General features: G+C 31.8%; 1 protein-coding gene across 2 annotated transcripts in view; it reads right to left on the bottom strand.

Annotated features, from left to right (window-relative positions):
• The window catches only part of Pldn (biogenesis of lysosomal organelles complex 1 subunit pallidin), a 69,234-nt gene extending 47,149 nt beyond the window's left edge, over nucleotides 1–22,085 (bottom strand). For both annotated transcript variants that reach the window (XM_035361153.2, XM_035361154.2), the window contains exon 1: nucleotides 21,970–22,085. The gene's annotated coding sequence lies outside the window, so the exon portion shown is untranslated. The remainder of the gene's footprint in view (nucleotides 1–21,969) is intronic.
• Between the last annotated feature and the right edge of the window lie 764 nt (nucleotides 22,086–22,849).

Here is a 22,849-nt window from a genome sequence, read left to right as displayed (position 1 = left end):
AGCTTTAGGTCATTAACTTTAATTTCTAATTTTAAGACATAAAACAATGTGAAAATTTTAAATATGTAACAGATGAAATAACAGAGTCACATGCAAAGCAAGTAAAATAACATTTATATTATAAAAAGAATGTGGCGAAATGCTTTCGTCTTTTCTTTGTCTATATTGTCTTATCTTTATCTATTTTCAGATACATTGTGTAAAATTATTATAAGTTAAAGAAATTTCAAAACTGCTAAAATTTTTGGAGACCCTTTGCTACAGGTCCCCCGACACCCCAGGGGGACTCACAACATATAGTTTAAGAAACTCTGCTCTAGCGTGACCATCGAGAGGGAGAAGGCCATGACACTTAATAAACATGGCGGAGCTTTCCGTCCGATGTTATCGTTGGAAAGTCATCTGGATTTTTAAATTTTTGTCGGAAATATAACTTTATCATGTTGCTTATTTAATTAAAATAGCTGACAGAAAGGAGGCTTTATATACATACACACTTTTTAAGCTTTTTACAGATATTTTAATTAACTTTATGCATAAATATAATTGAAAGAACCAAAAAACAAACGAACATTTTACAAAAATGTAAACGCTGCTTGAAAATTGCTACTGTCATGATAAATTGGGAAGGGGTTCTTAAGATAATAATTAATATTTTATCCAGGCTCAAGTATTAATTTATTCGTGTTTCAGAGCAAAATATATAACCATCAACTTCTATATCTCCAGCGCATGTAAATGAAAGACTATATAAATTAGCTAATAAATGTGATAAAAAATATTTCATACAAGAAACATACATAAATCTTATAACAAAAAAGGCCTTCCAACATTCATATATGAAATGAAATACCTAAGAAACAACATACACAACTGGCAATAAAAATAATAAAAAGCATATAAATGATAATCGTAATTCCCATTATACTCAAATTTAGAAGCTAAAAATATGTATATAATCTCATATGATTGAAAGAAATGGTGCTAAGAAACATCTGCATTACTACTAAATACTGTAATCCATAATTATTGCATTTTTAATCATATAATACTTAAAAATACATTAAATTTTACATTAAGTGCAAATTGCAGTTCTGTTATTTTTCTCTTGGAATTTGTAGTATATTTCTTAGTATGAATACGAATGTTGCAAGTTATGTTTTTTAATTATTACATTTGAATACATTTCATTTTCATTGTTAATTTTTGTACATGCTTGTGATAGCAATAAAATTCAAGATAAATGGGGAAAAACTTTTTGTTGTATGCTGTTTAATGAAGAGCAGATTTAAATGCACAGTTCTTACTATTGTGTATATTATTTAAATCATTTCTGTGCAGTATCCAAGGGAAAGTACCCAAAGGAATGTTACTGATTTGAAAAAAAATGAATAAAATGGCCATGAGAATCTGCCATTAACTAAAACAAGTGTGTATAAATATATTTACATATGATCGAAAGAAATGATGTTAAAAATCATCAGCATTGCTACTAATTATTGTACTTTTAACAGCTTGCTATTTAAAAAACAGTAAATGATTTTTTATTAATTGGAAATAGTAGTTCTGTTACTTTTTTCTGGTAACTTTCAAACACTGCATAATTTATGTGTTTTTTAAAATATTGCCACAACAACTAAATATGTCTAATAACTAATATAATGTTGTTTGTTAGGTTATCTCATTTCAAATATGAATGTTGGAAGGCTTTTTTGTTATAAGATTTAGGTATGTTTCTTGTATGAAATATTTTTTATCACATTTATTAGTAACAGGGGTGTTTGTGGGACACCAAAAAATCCCCTGAAACTTTTACGGACTTACTACCGACATTTTGGAGTTTTGAGAACGGGGGGGGAAGAAATGAAAAATTACAATTATGAAGTATTGAATGACCTAATTATAAAAGTTCAATGAATTACTTTTTTTGCAAAATTAATAACCATAAATTTTCAAACATATAAACTACTACATTTTATGTAAATATTTTAAATTACCTGAATTAATTCTTTAAAAAAAATTATCTAATTTCTTCTGCTTTTTTTTATTTTCTGATATTTGTGGGCTTGTCTTTCTTTTGTGGTGAACTTCATAATTGCAGGAAAGGTTGACTTTTATTTTCCTCATTTACAGTTGAAGAAATTTCCTCGAGAACTGCACATGCAGAGGTAGAAGCAGTTTGCTTTTCTGCTAATGTAGAAGGTTTTTCAGAGACTTTTATAGGTGACTCATCTGAAATACATGTTTTTAAGTCCCCTTGATATGTTTTCCAACTTCTTTTCATATTGAGTAAGAGATCTTTGTGAATTGGATCAGTCATTGGATTTTTTGAGCCGTATTTTCCCCATGAGGTTTCTTTAGAAGCCATTAAATCATATTTAATAGTCTGCACTGCATCTAGGGAATCAATCTTAAGAGAGGTTCTATAGTCAGTGACAAGTGTATCCATTAAGTTGAATGCACTTTCCACTAATGGGCCATGGAAGCTGCTAAGGCAGGCTTTGACAAATTTAGCCAATGTAGGATACTTATAATCATTTGTGAAATCATCTTTTAAATTAAAAACTTTAGACCAATATTTATTAATTGTACACTTGACTTGATTTCCACTTTCATCAGATGTGTAGAGCATTTCTTTTGTGATATCAATATCACTCTGGTATAACCTTATTTCAGCTTCTACTTTTGACTTTTCATTATCACTAAAAATATGGGACATAAAAGATGATAATTTTTCAAAAGCTAATATTGTACTGGTTTTACCTCTTAGCTCTGGATCTAATGCTGTAAAACTAATTAGATATGAATTTTTAAGGGGTAATTTCTGTTTCATATGCTATGCTGTATAAGCTTTCATCAGAGAAATTTGGAATTCTTTTGCTATTGGATGATTTTTTGATAATTTCTTCAGGAGAGTGGAAGCTTCTGCACCAGTAAATATTACTTTGCTAGGTAGATGGAATTCTGGACTTGTGACATCAACCTTTAATAAATCATTATAAGATGTGCACTCTATATTTTCTGGCTTCATAAAAGAAGAGAAAAATTTTGCCATCAATTTATAAATACTGGAATGTATTAAATGAAGCACTGGTTTTTTTGTTTCAAATAATTTAATATATGTGTGGAACTCTGGTAATACTGCTGAATATAATACCACATGCAATAAAGTTTTGTTTTGCATAACAAATAACCCATTTAGTATTCTTTTTTTCCGAGATAAAGCATCCTTTGTGAGTTGTTGGGAATGCGAGAAAGAATACACCCCTTCAACAATTTTTTTCTGAACTGCAGAAATATTTCTTTTATTGTATACAGTTTCAACATAAGAAAAATAATCCCCTTTATCAGTTTTATCCAAGTAGTGAAAATAAAATGCAATAAGAGCATCCCACAGATCATTTATTCTTTCTAAAACACATAAAATGTACACCCACCTATGGTCTGGTCTCTTCAAGGGCTTAAGTTTTTTAATGGCAAGGGATTCACAGATTTTGAAAAAATTTTCTCTTTTACTGCAGCTTTTCATATCAAAATGGATGTCAAACAAATCTTCTAAGTATCTATAAAAACAAGAAGCAAATTTTTTTGCACAGTTATTAGCTGTGTGACATGTGTCACCATCAATATCTAATAAGTGGGGTGCTTTGTTTGATCGTAATCTGGTTTCAACACCTTTTTTTTTCCACGCATGGTGTTACTTTATAGTCCATTAATACACTAATTAAGTTTGCCCATGGAATACTATTATCTTCAATAGTATTAACAACTGCTTTAAAAACAGCTTCTGAATTGCAAGATTCCATCTTTAGAGATGCAAAATGATGAACTACAACTACATTTTGATTGTTGTCATAAAACTGCACCAATATTGCCAGTATACTTTCTTGAGCATTGCTAGTACTTTCATCCAAATTTAGAGAAAATGGAGTCTCCTTTAAAGTTTTAATGATATTTTCATTAATAGTTTTTGCGAGCCCATATTTCATCTTATAACATGCAGTAGTCCTGGAGATTTCCAACAAGTTTAGTGCCGTCTGATCACGGCTCAACTGTTTGCAGAGTTCAATTAAATTGGGAGCTACATTGAAAGAAAGAGAATTCTCGGCGATAAACAAAGTTATTAATACCTCTTGGCGTGCCTTTCTTGTCACTATATCCAATGGCCGAGCATCAGTCTCAAGTAAGTCATCAGTATTTTTTGAATTAGCATAATTACTTAAAGTCATTGAATGTCTAATGCACTTTGAATATTTTATGTGCATCACAGTTTTAGAATGATTTGTGAAAGCCTTGAATCCTTTCCCACCATACTTCAGCAGTGAGTTACAAAAAACACAATATGCTTGTCCAGCAACATTTATTTTCTTGCACCATGTGCCGATGGTATCCCCATTATCATCTCTCCGTTCAATCCAATTCCACCTATATGCATTCCGGACACCTTCTTCTAATTGTATAATATCACTATTTATATCGAGAAATTTCATAGTGAAATTCTCTTGTGTACATAAATAAAAAATATTTCAATAAACGAAACGAAAAATTTACACGTGCATCAATAACTGAAACGAAAATGTTACACAGCGGAGAAAAAAAAGTTGAGAAGCGATCAATGACAAATAGCTAACACCGCGAAAAATCCCTCTTCTCTACTTATTGGCGCCACGCCAGGAGAGACAAGACCTTTGAACCCAGAGTCACGTGATCACACATCTGGTCGAACGAAGTCTCTCCTTTTTTTTTCCTGCCGTGCCTACTTGCCGAAAAGAATCCAGAAGAGAATGTCCGAGAACCGAGGGGAATGAGTCATAACTCGCAATAAGGAAAGAACAAAAAAGAAGTTTTTCCCCCCTTTTCACGCATTATCACTGCCTTTGGAGAAAGAAAGGAAAAGTTTTCACCACACACACTGACCTTGCGTTTTCTGCTTTCAAAGCAAACAAAATTACCCAGATCAAAATAAATAATTCATTATTATTCCTACTTCCTTTTGAACGACGATACCCGGAATTTACGGGTATCGAAGTTCAAAATCCCCGGAGCACAAACACCCCTGTAGTAACTTATATAGTATTTCATTTACATACGTTGCAGATATAGAAGTTGGTGGTTATATATTTTGCTCTGAAATGCGAATAAATTAATACTTGAACCTAGGTAAAATATTAATTATCTTAAGAAACCGTTTCCAATTTATCATGACAGTGGCAATTTTCAATCAGAGTTTAAATTTTTGTAAAATGTTCATTTGTTCTTCGGTTCTTTCAATTATATTTATGCACAAAGTTAATTAAAATATCTGTAAAAATCTTAAAAAGTGTGTATGTATATAAAGCCTCCTTTCTTTCAGCTATTTTAATTAACTAAGAAACACGATAAAGTTATATTTCCGCCGAAAATTTAAAAATCCAGATGACTTTCCAACGATAACATCAGACGGAAAGCTCCGCCATGTTTATTAAGTGTCATGGCCATCTCCATCTCGAAGGTCACGGCTCTAGTCTATAGTTGGCTGTCTTTATTCATGTTGGACCATACGAAACGTTTGGATCAGAGGCATAATTAGAACTCTTGGGCCCCTATGCAAAAAAAAAAAAATTTTTGCCCCCTCCAATAAATTACAGTACTCCTCCCCAAAAACCGATGTTTCTAGGAACCAATATTTTGATGACGATTTTTATCATATCTGGATCAATAGTTAAAAAATCTGATATGGACGCCACATAACGTTCTTGTACGACCTATCAAATTATACAATTTTTTTTTACTGCACTTCATTTAAACTTATTTCCTCAAATGATTCTATCTAAATTAACCGATCCCTCACGGCAAGATGAAAATGACATCAAAAACTGCAAATTGTTGAATTAAGTTTTCCGATCAGTTTTTGTCATACGGGAATTAAATTTCTTACAATTTATTTTTTCATTTATTTCTTACAATTTATAATGATTAGAAGTGCACAACTAGATATAATAGCTGTCCCATATGCAAAATTTCAATGTTCCATGGTTAATTTTTTTTTTTTTTTTAGTTGCACAAGATATATATAGTAAGCAAGCATACATATATAGAGTAAGCAGATATATAAATCTATACAGATATATAGAGTAAGCAAGAGTACATACATATGTATGAACGCACACATAAAAAAAAAATTCTGTCCATGCATATAGACATCACACACACACACACACAAAAAAAAAAAAAAAAAAAAAAAAAAAAATCCAAATGGATCCTTCCGTTGAAATATGATACCTGCCGTATTTCTTAATTACAATACTTCTTTACTTCTAGGATCCTTCCATTGAAATATGATACCTGGAATTTTTCGCAATTACAATACTTTCTTTACTTCTTACAAAGGTGTGTAACAAAGGGAAATTTTAATTTAATCCAAAAGCTTTGTTTTCAAACAATTAATTCATTTTATGTCGCATTATTCAAATCCTTAACAGTGCCTGAGAGCATTTTCATAACCTCATTTGTCATAATATTATATTCTGCCAATAATTTGACATCAAATAAAAAATAACTGTATTTATCTGAGGTACTTTTTATACGTCTGTGAAAATTGTAATTTTTTACCAATATTAAAGTTACCTTGATTCGAAACTTAAGTAAAATTGATTTCATCTTTTACAGACCTTTCCAATATTTGATCAATACAGCTATTTGCTTCTCAGTTTTTCTTTTCAATACAGCTTGTGATATGATAAGAACTTTTTTTGTGCTTTTTTATTCTTATGGATAATGTCTGCCAGCACTGTATTCTTGTCGACCACATCGTGTATTTATTTGAAAGTAACCAACATGGTTCCCAACAGTCTTTGTTATGTTTAAGTGAATATCTATGATAAGTACTAAGTAAGTCAACCAAAATATGCAAGACAAAATCTATCTCTAAAACAGAGTTATTAATCATTGTATAATAAACAGAAGACAAAGATTTGCTGTCTTGAATTTTGGGAAAGTCGGTATCTTTTGGTCTACAAAGGCCAAAATCTCTTCTCATCCTTTGGAAGAATTTCTGTATGGTCATGAAATTTGGATGGATTTCTCTCAATTTTTATATCTCTAAAGCGACTGGAATGTTTTCTGACCGTTCATTACTATTTATGATTGTAGCAGAAATATTTTCTGATAGTTTACCTTCTTCAATGACTTCAGTAGAAATATTTTCTGATACATCTTTAATTCTTAAAATTATATTTGAACTGTCTGACGCTGCAATTAAATGTTTGCTAATTTCTGATGGCTGTTCGTGTGAGCTCAAATTTGATGAGAAGTTTTGATTTTCTTGGTTGCCCATTCTAAAGCATAACATAATTCTTTTTTCTTCTTTCTTTTTTTTCACCCCATTGCAAAGCTTTCTTCTCTACATTATAAGATTTTTTAATGTTATAGTTTATAAATGAAAAGGTACATAAGTAGAGTAAATCATTTAATTCATCATTCAAGAAAATTTTAATAATATCGTTTAGTATTTTATGCCTATTGAAAACACAGTATAGTCTGTATCATTTCTAAAAATGATAAGCAATTTATTTCACATTTCTCTTATGTTCATTTTCAGTTTAAACATTAGTTTTAATAATTTTACTCTTAACATTCTATTACCCACCATCCGCATGAGCTACAATTAAGGCAGTCTTATCAATGTACCAAATTTCCAACAGCGGCCGAATGATTAAGACTAATGAACAGTAGTCGTTCAGCCCAAGTAGGAAACCTACAAAATGGTCTAATCCCACAAACCTTTTTGTTGCTTTTGCTATGTGCAAGTAAATACGAGTTAATTTCTCTCAGATAACATGCTTTCCATTAGGCAGACAGTGCTCCTGTCCTTTCATATAATCAACTTAACGAACAAACAGTATGTCAACTGTGCGAGACTATGAGAAAAAATATCTAAACCAGAAATCACTGTTTTCATCTTTCAAAAATGTAAATAAAAAATTTAACTGAAATTTAGCAAGCCATAAATTAGAAATTAATTAAATTACACTTCATGTTTTTATTTAAATAAATGCACAAATATTTTGGTTCGTAAAACAAAATATGATGTTAATGTTCTCCAGGAACGCCCAAGTGTACTGCACTAAATTTTGTATTTCAGTTTTTAACTTTTGTTAGAAACACTTTAACCTATCAGTTACTGGATTCCAGAAGAGATAATTACATAAATGTAATATATAATTTACATTATTCTTTCTATTTAGATAAGTTCTAGACTTCCTTTATGTTAATTAAGCAGTTATTTTGTGATTTATACCTGAACAGTAATTTTTTCCTTCTGTTTTCATGCCTGAATGCAAATTAGCTTGCAGGTACTTAAGATTAGGTCTTTAGATTATAAGTCAGTGCATTTTCTGCCCCTCAAGGCCACATTACCATGTCGCTAGCTCAGCTAAGATTTATATATCTTACACGGTAATCGCGGATATTGAATTTCCATGCCATTTCATTTTTCAAACACTTTCATGCTAAGGAAATAATGAGTAGGGAAGGAAAGCTTTAATACATCAAAGTGCTTTTAAAATGATGGAAAAAAAATAATAATTAATGCACATAGTATTTGAGCTGATAAACTTGATGTACTACCATACATTGAAGCAGAGCAAAATTAAATACAAATATTAGCTGCTTAAATATTCGAATAAGATTTCATTATCATAAAATTATATACACTAAAACTAGTATTGAAATTAATGCATGCCAGATTTATAAACTATTTAAGTCTGATAAGGTGAAAAAAATATGAAAAAGTATGAAAGAAAGGAAGAAGAGAGATGATTTTAACCTTTTTTTTTTTTTTTTTTTTTTTGTAACCTTTATTTTGGGTTAAACCATTATCATGAGATTTATGCACATAAATAATTATATAAGCAAGCTTTAAAACAGGAATTGGCGTTAGGTCTACAATGCCTAGAAAAACTAGCAATTCTTACCCTCAAGCAACTAAAGTTTTTCATATTTATGAGAAAATTTGACATGTGGCTAAAATATAAAATTGCTTCCTAAAACAGGGAGTTCAGTAAACTTCAGGAGTCCTTTATTTTTGCCGTCTTTGTACCGTGCTCACCTCAAGAAAACTTTTTTTCTTACAATAAGCCCAAGCATGTCTGTCCCCATTTATCACTAATGATCTGAAAGCTCTCCTCTAGAAGGAATGAAAACAAAAGCATACAGCTTTTCTGCTTTGTATTCATCAGTTGAAGTTTTGGTGTATATAATACTTAATTCAGCTTCTAAGGGCCCCTGGAAACTTAAATGAAGACAGATTCTATTTTATATATGTATACAGTATTTAAAAAAAAAGAATCCATCTTCTTTTAATTTTAAACATGTAAATGTAGTTCAGCAGAACATTCAAGAGCTCCCTCAGCCTTTGGGCCCCTATGTTACAGCATTTTTTCCATACCTTTATTTATGATACTGGTTTTGATAACAATTTTATTGTGGATCTTATAACAGGATGAGATAAGTTATGAATTTATGAAAATATTTTCTTCCAAAATTCTGTAAGTTTGTATGGACAATTATAATTCGTAGAAGTACTGCAGTAGATTTTCTTGTTGCTGTCCAGCGTAAGGGTTTGCATGATTTTTAAGTCTGGGCTGCTTCTCAGTATCTCCAAATTTCATCTTTTTAGGAATCTGCTATAGTTTGCAAGTCTGTAGTATCTGGCAACTGTTTGGCAATCAACAGAGCGTGTTTGGCACATGTAGCCTCTTCTCCAAGAAGGGTTAATGTATTTTATGAGACTTACACGTTAACCTCAGAAGAGGAAGGTGGTAGATTTCACTATGCTGTAGGAGCGACGTACTGCTCTGAGTTTACTATTATGCTTTGAACCACATTTTTAATAAATGTTTGTTTCACCTTGTTAAATGGTGCCTTATTGAACCACGAAGCCATTACAAAGTCTATAGCGGATGGCATAGAAATGGTGTCTATACGAAGAGTGAGTCAGCAGCATAGTTTCACACCCTTCGATGAATTGGATATCAGTTGATAACTGGCTCATGTATGAAAGTTGTCTAGCTTGTCATGGCAAGGCATTTTCCAAATCCTGTTGGAAAGCAAATATTGTTAGTTTGTGATCAGTGCATATTGTAAAAGATCAGGCCTCTGAGACATATTTGAAATGTTTCACTGCTGTAAACATGGCTAATTGTTCTCTGTCATAGGCAGTATATTTTTGTTGTGTTAGTGTCAAAGTTTGAGAAAAGAAACTCAGGGGTTGTTTTTCATTGTTCACAATCTGATGTAAAACAGCTCCAGTTGGCAGTGTCAGAGGCATCAGTTGTCAATGATATTTTGGCCTTTTCAGATAGGTGAGTTAAATTGATGACATGACTAAGAGTATAAAGCTAGGAAGGTGTCTTATTTCTTCTGTCCAGGTGATCTTTCTGTAGTTCTCACCAATGAGCAATGTTTTTAAAGGTTGTTGCAGTTTCACATAAATTGGTATGATTCTGCAATAAAAATTCACCATACCTAAAAATTGTCTTAAATTAGTGTATGACTTTGGTTCTCACACATTATTGATTGCATCAACTTTCTTTGAAAGAGGTTTATGTCCTTCAGCTGACATCTCACCCAGGAATGCATGTTTAGTTTCACCGAATTTACCCTTTGCCACATTAATACACCGGCCATATTCATTTAGTCCCTCAAAGACTACACGTACATGTTGCTAATGAGTTTCTTTATCAGAGGAGGTTATTAGAATGACATCCAAATAGCAAAATACAAATTCTAATCCATTCAGAACATTGTTCATGAAATGTTGGAACATTTGTGCCATATTGCATAGGCCAAAACTCATGGGAACTCAAATAAGACGAAGGGTGTGAGAAATGATGTTTTCAGTAACCTTTAAATACAGTCAAAAGTCGTTAATTCAGACACCCATAATCCGGAATGATCTATAATCCGGACCTCAAAGCTACAAACTTTCTGCGCATGCGTCACCTAAGATGTTTACGGCTGCAAATATGCGTGTGCAAAATTGTTTAGGAATGCACGTTTAATGTATAATGGACGGTATAAGCTAAGCTAAAATTATTTAATTCAGTTAATGTTGCAGATTGCGTTGCTCTTTAATCTTCGAATTGGATTCGGCTTATTATTTTTTGCAGACTGTTAGAGCTATTTTATAAAAGTAAGCTTGAACTTTCGATTATGTCAAATAGAATTTCTGATATATATTTACTAATATGTAAAGGATCTACAAAGCAAAAGTATGTTTCGAAGTCTATTAAACAAAAAGTGGAATCGCTGCAAAAAATGGATAAAGGCATATCCTTTGTTTATCTAAACTTTAACGTTTGTTTATCTAAACTTTGTTTATCTTTAATGCCGCAGCGCGCAATGAATTGGAAGTTGATCTGTCAGCACTATCCTTATCTTCAGGGCAGATGTTTTTATTTTATTTGGCTTATAATTCCTTACTAAATGTAGTATTTCATCTCGATGTACTCCGTCTTTGATATGATTTAAATCAAATTCCTCGTCATTATAATTCGCTTCCGATAGAGAAGAAAGTGACAGAGGTTATTGAAAATGAAAAAATTTCGATTGACAAGTTAGTCGGTATTCTCGACACAGCAATTATAGGACTTGAACAGCGGAACTTTGTAACTGAACAAGAAATTATGTCTGTTTATAGAATTAAAGAGAATGTCACATAAAAAACGAAGCAACTTAAACAACTTACATTGAAAGAAATGTTTAATAAAGTAAACAAATAAATATTAAGGTTTTTTTTTTTTTTGTAAATTTTGATACCCTTTATATCATAATTGTTCTTTATTTCATAAATTACGGTTTCATATTTTTAATTTTAGAATTTCTGCATGCCATCTTACGAAATTTAAACTGATGATCTATAATCCGGAAAAATCGATAATCCGGAATCGCCGAAGTCCCGATGAGTCTGGATTAATGACTTTTGACTGTATTTTTATTTCTTAGTTACACATTTTAATTTTAGTACTATTTCTTGATGCATATTAAAAACAACTAGCATGAAATTTAAGTAAGCAAATTTTCCATTAGCAGTACCTTCTCATATAGTCTTTCGATGTGAACCCAAAGAAATAATATGCTGTCACTAACCAAAAAGAAAAGTCACCGAATATCATCTTTAAGATTTTCAATATAACTGATACCTGTACAATTTTGCTTTCTAATAAAAAATGAGAATCTAAATGAATAAATAATACGAGTTAAAAACTTGATATATATATATATATGAAGTTGTAATGATTTAATTAATATATTTTTAATTGATGAAGTACATAATTTTGGATATATAAATACATGCAGCACAGTAGTAAATTTAACATATCAGATTTAAAATCTCATATACAGATTTAAAAGTTGTTTAACTAAATATAGCTAAATATGGAAAATAATTTTTGGTTCTTTTCTTCAGGTATGGCCTGGGTAAGAGAAAACAGCATTGGCATAATTCAGGCTTAAGAAAGTGAGATTTGTTGCTAAATATTATAAGCATTTACAAAAACAAAACATATGGTAAACAATAAACCAGCAAGTCATTCAAAGTTATTAAATGCATATTCAACACAATATGTGGAAGGAATTTAATATGAATTTGTATTTATCAGAGAGCATTAAATACAATTTTATCAGCAAGTTATTTAAAATAATAGCATATACATGCACACTGGATAATGATATCTATTATTTCATTTAATACAATTTTCTTAGCAGTTTATTAAAAAAAAAAAAACTATAAAACTACTGAAAAATTCATTTTTGAAAAATTTTTCTGGTGGCCACAGTTCAGCAGTTACTGCTAATAATGCCTACAACATCACCTGTACATTCATTGTTCACTGATGGAAGATTGAAAATAGTTAAGTACAATGAATATTTCACAACAAAAAAACAATACTTTGGCAAAATGCAATTACAAAACACCAGTTAGATCACTGACAGTTTATTTCTCTTCCACGCACAGATCTGTGATTGCTTGTTTCTATTACATGCACAGATCAAAAACTGTTTGTTTCCAACTAACGGAGAAACATGCCAAATCCCCTTTCTTGCCAAGACACTACAAAAGACAAGTACCCAATTTTTATTATGCATTTATTATTATTGGCATTTTTCTGGGGGATTCTCGGATAACTAACTGGTACTTGGCAGGGTTCCTGAAATTATGTTCAGCAACTTGGGTGATAGGCACCAACTAGTGGGAAGTGTTTAGGTTGCTAGCTCAGATGTTAACTAATACAGCAAAAAGGAAAGGGATATTTCCTTTCTATATGTAGATACTTTGCTTTGGGTATTATGACTGCAGATAAATCTTTGTGCTGATAATCAGATGACTTTGTCAATTGATGTTTTGAATTCGCTATTTAATTATTTTCTAAAAAACTTAATTACACCTGTGATTAGAATAATTTTATTTTTATACAAGAAAGTTACAAAATATGCTTCTTTTCCATACTTATGGCTCGCATTATCCTATGTGTATTTAACATATAATTAATTTCTAAATAAATTAATTTAAAGTTTTTAATTATAGACTTCAAATAAATTAATTACACTTCTAATCATAATAAAATTATTTTATTTTCATAGAATAAAATATACTGTTTTTCTAACTTATCGCTCGTATTTCCAGATAATTTATAATTAGAATGAAAAATATTTTAATTGCCCACTTAATATTTAAATAATATGGGAGTCTAGCCATAACAAACAAGAATTAATTTCTAAATAAATTAATTGCAATTCTAATACAAATATATATATTTTTAATTTATGGAAGTCATTAGTTTAACATCTAACCAAATGCATTTTTCCTAATTAGGTACATGTATAAATAGGATTGGGATTATTTAGAATATAAAAAGCACTCCTGGGTTATTAGCTAAGAAGAAAGAAACCCGTTAGCCGGGGCTTGACTCCAAAACAAGATATCAGTGTGCAACAGTTTTATCCCTAGGCCGCTGAAAGCCACCCTGTATAGTAAAAGCAGTTTTTTAACCCATCATAATCAAGTTTATATTCAAATATAATTATTAAAAATGCAATAAAATGATAATTAGACTTTGAAATGTTAATAAGTTAGTATAAAATATTAAACAGACATTATTCTGCTATTTTTCTACGTCAAGCATATTTCACTGGTTTTTTTATATAGAGGATTTTGTGGATTAAAAGTTCAGTATATCAGTAAAAAATCTAAACCTTTAGCCAAAATGAGTTTCTTTATTTTTTCACACACAAACACACACACACACACACACATACACACACACACAAAAAAAAAAAAAAAAAGAGAGAGAGAGAGAGAGGGGGAATAAAGGTTAATTAAATTTGCATCTTCAAATCTTTGAATAAGATTTATATTTATAGATTTTTCTGACATCTTAATAGTAATGAATGTAATATAAACTCAAACTTCATATAAGTAAAACATAGAAATCTTTGCATTACTGTATTTGCAACAAATGCATAACTGAAATATATTCTGCCCCCCTGCATAAAATCCCTTCGGGGGTCGCCATTTTGAAACCACTGTTAAAGACAAAGTTCAAATTACACCAAAATAATATTTTATGATTTAGCTAACTAATATGATTTAACTTTTCATGGAATAAATACAGAGAAATTCAATTAGGCTCATCCTATTCTATTTTATCAGTTTCTTTCTGAAATTTAAACAATTGCACAACATTGTGAAAAGCCATAGAAGTGCTTATTACAAATTTTATTTCAGTTATGCAATTCAGGATTACATTTCTTTGTTTACATACATGAAAACTATTTTCGCACTTCAAAACAAGAAAAAGAAAAAAACATCTCTTAACCTTATTAAGTAAAATCATGTGTATAAAAGAATTCAGAATGTCCAACATGAACTGGACTAGACGATGATTGGAATACATTTCGAGGATGTAATAGTGTTGTGGAAATACATGCATATTTCCCTTTTTGGTAAAATCCTAGTATATGGTGCAGCCTTGGCGCGATTTTGAAAATTATCGCCAACACCAAAAATGATCCAAAGAACGTCTACATACTATACACTATGTGTGTAAATACATGGTAAAAGTTTACAATTGGGTGCCCCTTGTTTATTGGAGATTCTTTTTTGACGGCAAGATCGGCATCAGGAAGACACAATTTCAAGATGGCCACTACACAAAACCAAAATAAAAAGTCAAAGAATTGCATAAACTGTGTGTCCATGTACACATCAATCTGTTTTCACTTAAAAAAACATCCCAGAATTGCACAAACTAGGCATTGCGCACTGTTTAAATTTGTCCATGTACACATCAATCTATTTTTATTTTAAAAAAATCAGGATGCTAAAGCAAAGTTACACTATCATGGTAACCAGAAATACGATTTCATCGCCAAAATTTTACAAAAAATTGTCGCTAATCGAAGGGGCACCCAATTTTACACTAGAGCCAAATACATAATATATACTATATATAACTATATATATTCTTTGAATGACCCGTTTACTACTCATCGTTTATGTCCCGTTTTTACTGCTCATCATAAAGTCGCCAAAAGCAGCCAAATCCCGTGTGCACCGGATACTAGGATTAAACCCCCTTTTTTAAAACTTTCATCTTTAACTATGTGATATATATTGCATTTTCAACATCATTACTGCATTTATATAAAGAACATGTTTTCAAACATATATAACCATTATTACGGATAATTGTTCCAATTAATGGCAAGAATTAAAAAAGAGAAGTATAAAAGTTAATAATGCTGGAGTTATATATATATATCATAATCTTAAGATGAAAGAAAAGGCATGTAGATTTACTTAATCACAACAATAACTAATCATTTACAATTTGTTCCATGTGTATGGTTTACCGTCTCAATGCAAATGCTACACTTTGCCTAACACGATTTTCGCCCAGAAGAGCTTTTCTCCCGATATTGGGCTTAAAAGAAAATTTTTGGAAAGCACTTTTTGATGATGCCATTTCCCTCTTGGTGTAAAAAAAATCCTCCTGACGATATGGCAATCTTTTACCATTCAAGATGGCGAAAAAAATTGCGCCAAGTGCCGCTTATCTGAGATTTCTCTTTTTCTGAAGTGATTCTGCTCTATTCAAGTCCATTTAACAGATCTCAAGTGAGAAACGACTAAACTCATTTTGTACATATTGTTATTAAAGTGCAGGAAACAACTAATTTTGTGCATATTTTTATTAAAGCATGAGAAATGACTAAACTCATTTTGAGCCGACTGTCATTAAAGCATGGAAGATGCCTAAGCTCTGTTACTAAAGCGTGTGAGACCACAAAATTCGATTTCTATGAATTATTGGTGGATTATTTTTTACAGCGACTTTTTTTTTTTTTTTTTTTTTTTTGGTGACAAAATGATTTTTTAACAATAACTTAACTTCCTATAGCAAATTCCTAAAAATGGACTACAAAAGAATAGAATGTGATGACGATGTACTGTGTGAAGATATTTGTCAAGTTATTTCTGCGAAAGCGAATTTACTGATGATGAAATTACAGAATGTCCTAGGACTTTTTTCCCAGCCAAGAATTTAGAGCAAGCTCAGATTCAGATGATTCTGATTCTGAAGAAGAATGGTCATCAATACACAATCCACCAATCTTACCAACTGGCGTCTACAAGACAATCACAGAATGAAGCTACTCTCATCTGAGAATAATACACAAGCCCAGTCTTGTTCAGTCTAACTATGAAGTTCACAGCCCCACTGTGAATGGCCAATACAGTGCTATCTGAACAATGGGATCTACAGGTATGTAGTCCTCTTTCTTCAAAATGGCTGGTTACAGTTTTCTGGGAGATCTGCTGTTCTGTAGCAAGAAACTCGGGTAGAGTAGACTTTAAGGTACCCCTTGTATCATGGCGAAGTTGTTGTTTGATTTATCGCCAAGTTGTTATTTCATTTATGGTAGCCTGAATAGTTAAATGTTATGGAAACCCTATTGTGATGTAATCGGGTGCATGATTCTGGGAAATTTTGAATCATGGGACGTTTTGTAAGCATTTTTGTGGTGTGTGTTAAAACCATTTAGATGCATTTTAATGGGCTTGTAGGAAGAAAGGTTCAGATGGTCACTGCATGAAGTGTTCGATGAGAAAGAGTACCTCGTTTGAAAAAAGTCATTTGAGTATGATTGATATTTTGATTTTTACGTGGCTCTGGGTGTACGAAGCAAACTCGAAAATCATGGCAAGTGAATATTTGCTTTTGGTAGTGCTTAAATGTATAACATGTTTTTCCAGCTGATCTTTGAAATATGGTAACTGGTAGTTTGGCGTCATTTTGGAGGTGATAAAGGTTACTACCTAGGACTTTGGTAATAATGTGAGAAGTACTCAGAACCGATTATGCGTTATTTTGTGTGAGGGAAATGATAGATCATGAGATATGTCATGTGACATTAATGGACGAATTACAGTTCTTTAATCGGAAGAGGGGGGAATTTGGAAATCTGTAGTACTATATTATTTTGTATTAAGCTTCAAAAAATTCAAAAAGCAAAAGCAAATATTCACTTGCCATGATTTTCGAGTTCGCTTCGTACACCCAGAGCTACATAAAAATCAAAATATCAATCATATTCAGATGTCTTTTTTCAAACCAGGTACTCTTTCTGATCGAACGCTTCACATAGTGACCATCTGAACCTTTCTTCCTACAAGCCCATTCAAATCCATCTAAACGGTTTTTACGTTCGACTAGACGCATATCCTTCCTACATACAGGACACTTATAATGGCTACTAAGTAAACTTTTATTTACACACCAGTACATTAAAGCTCTTTTCCTTTTTCACTCCAAATTGTACAGAAACTTCAAATTAATCTTACTACATTCGGTCATTCTACCGTCTAAAGAATCAAACCAACGCACACCACAAAAATGCTTACAAAACATCCCACAATTCCATGCACCCGATTACGTCACAATAGGGTTTCCATAACATTCAACTACTCAGGCTACCATAAATGAAACAACAACTTGGCGATAAATCAAACAACAACTTCGCCATAATACAAGGGGTACCTTAAAGTCTACTCTACCTGAATAAAGATTTTCGCTCTTGTTGATGCAAGAACTTTCTTTACATGTAATTTAGAAGTTTATGCAGGTACTCAGCCCCAAGGGCCGTATCATGTAAATAATTCATCAGTTGAAGTCGTCAAAAGGTTAACAGAAAAGTTAAATTCTGGGATAAGTGTAACAGTCAACAACTGGTATACTAGTTATGAACTTGCAAAATACCTCCTTCAGAAAAACATTACTCTAGTGGGCACCATAAGAAAGAACAAGAGGGAAATACCGAAAGAGTTTGTGAACAGTAAAAATCGTAAGAAGTATTCATTCTTGTTTGCATTCCAGAAAGACATGACTTTAGTGTCGTATGTTCTTAAAAAAAAAAAAAAAAAAAAAAAAAAAAATTGTTAAGCTCTTATCTACAATGCATAACGATGATGCTATTGACCAAACAACAGGTGAGGCAAAAAAACCTGGGCTAATCTTTGGAATATGGTAACAGGTAGTTTGGCGACATTTTGGTAAGGCGATAAAGGTTACTAGCTAGGACTTTAGCAGTGTACATGGATAAAGTCAAGAGTGTGTGCAATGGCATTTTTGTGCAATTCTGGGATTTTTTTTAAGTGAAAATAGGTCAACGTGTACATGGATGATACCGTCTATGTACAATTCTTAAAAACGCGACAAGCAGTGGGCAATTCTGCATTTTGTCCCAATCTCGCACCTAATCTTCGTCATGATTAAGCACTTGGTTGATCTTTACATTATGGTAACTTGGCGTTTTTTTGGCGAAAATTTGGCGACCAACTCTCCTACAGCAACCCTCTATTTTTTTTTCCGCCATCATTTTGTCTTCACGAAGTAAAGACATGTTTCTTTTCTTTTTATCTACTGAACACTTCTTCCAACAATCTACTAGCCGAATTACACTTATGCTAGAAATTTTATCTAACAAAACTGTTTAATCATGACAAATATTCACTGCAAAATTGGGAAAAAGTGCACAATACCATACTCCTTACGCGTTTTTCAAAATAACACATACACATAAACCATGTACACGCCGACTTATTTTTACTTAAAAAAACATCCCAGAATTGCACAAAAATGGCATTGTGCACACTCTTCACTATATCCATGTACACTGCTTTTTTCTCATAAATTAGAAAAATTTCACGAAAATACATGACAATTTTCTCAATCTTTAAACCCGGTAAAAAGAACATATATGAAATTACCTGATCGCGAAAAAGTATTTACCCTTTCCAAATATGAACATTTCCACATATAAAATAAATAAAATATCCAAAAAATTTTACCTCAAAATCATCTATTACATTATACACGTCACCAACGAATTCATACCGCAAGCATTACAAATACTTAGTATCAAATATTTAAATTATTTCCATGCACGTTTACTTCAACTTAAACGTATACCAAATTCCTACAAACATAAAATTCACAAAATAACTATCATTTAATTAAAATATCACTAAACCATGTACACGCCAACTTATTTTTACTTAAAAAAACATCCCAGAATTTCACAAAAATGGCATTGCGCACACTCTTCACTATATCCATGTACACTGCTTTTTTCTCATAAATTAGAAAAATTTCACGAAAATACATGACAATTTTCTCAATCTTTAAACCCGGTAAAAAGAACATATATGAAATTACCTGATCGCGAAAAAGTATTTACCCTTTCCAAATATCAACAATAAAATAAATAAAATATCCAAAAACTTTTACCTCTAAATCATCTATTATACATTATACACGTCACCAACGAATTCATACCACAACCATTACAAATACTTAGTGTCAGATATTTAAATTATTTCCATGCACGTTTACTTCAACTAAAACGTATACCAAATTCCTACAAACATAAAATTCACAAAATAACTATCATTTAATTCAAATATAATTAAATTCAAAAACACTACTTAAAATATAAATGAGCACATACATTAAATTAATACATACATAAATACCCATTTCGAATTCACTTTAGTTACGGCCATGGGATCCAAAAATTCACGAACACTGTTTCACACAACACAGAATAAAGCCAAATACAAAATTTCCAGTTTTTTTCCCGATTTCCCCCCTTTTCCAATTAAAGAACCGTAATTCGTCCATTAATATCACATGACATATCCCATGATCTCTCATTTCCCTCACACAAAATAATGCGTAATCGGAACTGAGTACTGCTCACATTATTACCAAAGTCCCAGGTAGTAACCTTTATCGCCTCCAAAATGTCGCCAAACTACCAGTTATAAAAAAAAAAATGCCTTTACTTTGTAAAAACAAAATGGCGTCCAAACAAAAACTAGCAGGTTGCTTTAGCAGGGTTGGTAGCCAAATTTTCGCCAATTTACCATAATCCAAAAATTATCCAAAACCTGAAATAATATCATTTTATAATTTGACGAAAGGAGCTGTTGATGTGGTGGACCAAACGTCAGCAGCGTATTCAACTGCAAGAATCAGCAAAAGATGGCCGATGGTTCTTTTTTTTACACTGCTAAATACTGCTGCAATCAATGCTCGCGTATTACTCCAATGCTCAAAACAATGCTCCATCCTTAACGCACAGGAAGTGGAGACAGTTTTTGAGAGATCTTGTAACAGATTTGCTGAAAGATTACACAGCGGAGAGGTGCACTGTACCATGCCTCTCTCGACATTAGCAAGAAACACTATCTTCCAAGAACAAAGAACCTACTGCTAAAAACCAGAAAGTAATTGAGAGAAAAAGGTGCTATATTTGCCCAAGTTCCAAAGACTGAAAATCTAAGATAAGTTGTACAAAATGTGAAAGAAATGTCTGTTTTAACATGTACAAATTGCACATAAAACTTGGTTTTTTTTAAAAAATTCTATACATACATTGAATAAAATTAGATCTCTAAATATTGCCTTAAATTATGTTGTTAGTAAATGCTTAATGGGGCGTTTAATGACCTGCATAAAATATAAATCCATAAACGGGATTCGCAGGGCCGGTACGAGCACTTGCGTACGTACGATTAGCGTGAGTAACGCCGGGTTAAAAATATAAATACATCTCTTCAAATTACTGTTTACTTAAGGTTCATAATTCCCCTGTATTTATGATTAGAAACTCAGACAGTATAATGGTTAGTGACGTTGACAGTCAAGTTTGGGCACAAGTTTGAACCCCTGAGAAGGCATGGATATTTATAAACATATAGTGTCTGTGCAGCAAGGGGCACTCTAAATACATAACCAGCTGAGAGACCTCTTGATCCGCTGGTAAAAGGTGAAGATAGGTGAGAGACCCTCAGATTGCTCCCTGGGTGTTTCTCTCAAAATTGGGGTGGAACTGCATTGTTAGTGCAGCAGTACTATATCTGTGTGACCAATGGTGGAACTTCGGGTGTACCACCCACTTCTAGCTGTACCAATACCTGTATCTACAATTATATTTTCGCATCCATTTATTAAAGTAAATATTAGTGCAAAGCATATTTTCTTAAAGACTTAAAAATAACCGATACCAATTAAATAAATGCTCATACAAATATTACACTAAATTTTAAAGATATAACCAAAATTTTTAGGCAATAAATTAGAGATTAGTGGTTTCAATATTCAGATGTCACAAACAAATCTCCGATCACAAAAAAATATCTGTATTTGAGAAAAAAAAATTTTATTAATATAAGAAAGTAAGGGTCAACTATATTTGCATTGCAACCAAAAAAAAAAAAAAAAAAATACTACACTGGAAAGAAAGCAATATAAGTGTACGCACTTTAAACTATTATTCAACACGAAAAAAACTCGATTCTCCAAAAAAAAAAAAAATATATATATATATATATATATATATGGCTTTGCTGCGATTACTCACTTAACGCCAAACGTAGAATAAATCCAAAGGATCATTCAATAGTAGAATATAAACAAAATTTTCACCTGTGACAACATACAACGAAGATGTTGCCAAATCCTTAAACTCAATTTTACTAAAAGCATGATGGTGTGAATCTGGCAGATATCTGAGTCTCGTGATGGCAGAAGTGTACAATGCAAGTGTTGCGATTTATTATTTATAGACATATAAGACTTAAAAAATAAATTAATTTTTGTTACCATATCGATTTACTGATTTTACAGTTTCCTTACCATACATGTTTTTCATATCCTTTCTTAATGTTCTTTGTCGAAGTGTTATTGCAGAGAGCTTCGCTCTGGAATAGGAGAACAGATGCGACATAAAAATCCTCTCTTAGAACGCTAACGGTCTTTACCATAAAAAAGATGAATTATCCAACCTCATTATTGAAATTGAACCTGACGTAATACTCATACAAGAGACTCACCTTAAACCAACAAAGTACTTTATGCTAATTATAACACCTACCGTACGGATCGTGAGACAGGAAGAGGCGGTGGCATCATCACATTTGTTAAAAGAAGCATAAAACACGCTCAAATTCCTAATCCTAGCACCACTTTCGAAAGTACCACAATAGAAATTGTAATAGAACATAAAAAAATTCAAAATTTCGAATATATACATCCCACCAAATAATAATCCCAGCGCATAAGAATTGATTCACCTCCTTAATTCTAACATTTCTACCATTGTCGGGGGGGACTTCAACGCCAAACACCCCTGCTGGAACCGAGGCCCTGATAACAAAAAAGGAAATGACATATTTAAACTCATTCAATCAAATAATTATAACATTCATGCACAAGACGAGCCCACCCATTACGGGTACAAT

Source organism: Stegodyphus dumicola, chromosome 4, assembly GCF_044657685.1.
Source record: "Stegodyphus dumicola isolate Sdum_Otavi_A_Nest chromosome 4, ASM4465768v1".
Classification (NCBI taxonomy): Eukaryota; Metazoa; Arthropoda; class Arachnida; order Araneae; family Eresidae; genus Stegodyphus; species Stegodyphus dumicola.
This window is presented reverse-complemented; position numbering and strand designations above follow the sequence as displayed.